The following is a 1,282-nucleotide window of genomic DNA, read 5'->3' on the forward strand; positions in this document are numbered from 1 at the left end:
TAAACTCTCCCAGAGCACTGGAGCATGGTGCTGCTGATGCAAAGTGGCTCTCTATGGAAATGCTCTGACTGACTCCAGCAGGGACTTGGATCACTCTGATCATGCTGTTTTATCAATGGATCAATCAGCTGATCAGAGTATTGATCAGGATGTGTTAATACTTATTTCCATGTACTTTAGGTTTTATGTGTTTGAGTAACTTTTACTCTGATTGTCTTTTCTGTTATTTTAATGAATTGCTGAAAAAGGTAGATTTTACTTTAAAATGAATAAATATGGAAAAATTACGAATCTAAAATTGTTGTGTTGTGTTATTGTCCTTTTTTAAACAAGCAGACAAAATATTAAATCAGAATAATTTTGGTGAGTTTGTTTGTTTGAGAGGTTTTTGTACGGCGGCTCAATGAGTTTGTGTCACTGTGGAACACGTTTGGTGGAGGAACCAGACTGGATGTTAACTGTAAGAACATTTGTCTCTTTTAATAACTCAATTTCTGTTTCTTTTGATTTAATTCAAAACTATAGACATTATTGTAATATTTTAGCTGAGAGTCACAGTGTCTTGACACTTGAAACTAAAATGTTCTTCTGTTAAACATTTTGTCAGTGAAACAGTTTTCGGGATATGTTTGATATTTCACAAAGAAAAGCTTAAATAACACAATCTCCCAATATATTTTTGAATCAGTTGATCACATTATTGATCAGGATGTGTTAATACTCATTTTCATGTTGTTTAGGTTTCATGTGTTTGAGTAACTTTTATTCAGATTTTCTTTTTTTATATTTTAATTAATTGCAGCAAAAGGTTGCTTTGCCTTTCAAATGAATAAATATAGAATATTGACAATTTTATAAATATTGTTCTGTGGTTGATATTTCTCACATCTGATTAAAAAATATAAAAAAAGATTCATTCTGGTGAGTTTGTTTGTTTCAGAGTCACAGAGCCGTGTCTCTCTACAGTGAGAGGTTTTTGTACGACGGCTCAATGACTTTGTATCACTGTGGAACACGTTTGGTCTGTCTCTTATACACATCTTGAAGGCAAAGGGTGTTCACACCAAATATTGATTTGATTTAGATTTCTCTTCTGTTCATTCACTTTTGTTAATTGATGAAAATAAACACTTCCATTTTTGAAAGCATTCTTAGTTCACAGCATTTTTATGATATTATATATAGTGGGCTCCAAACATCAGAGAGTACTTTTACAAAATGGGGAAAATAGACTAAAATATTCAAAATTAATGAGAAATAAATTAGAAAACCATAGATAAGC

Source organism: Seriola lalandi, unplaced genomic scaffold (genome assembly GCF_002814215.2).
Source record: "Seriola lalandi dorsalis isolate HSWRI2012SDOR001 ecotype SW California unplaced genomic scaffold, Sedor1 jcf7180002054657, whole genome shotgun sequence".
NCBI lineage: Eukaryota > Metazoa > Chordata > Actinopteri > Carangiformes > Carangidae > Seriola > Seriola lalandi.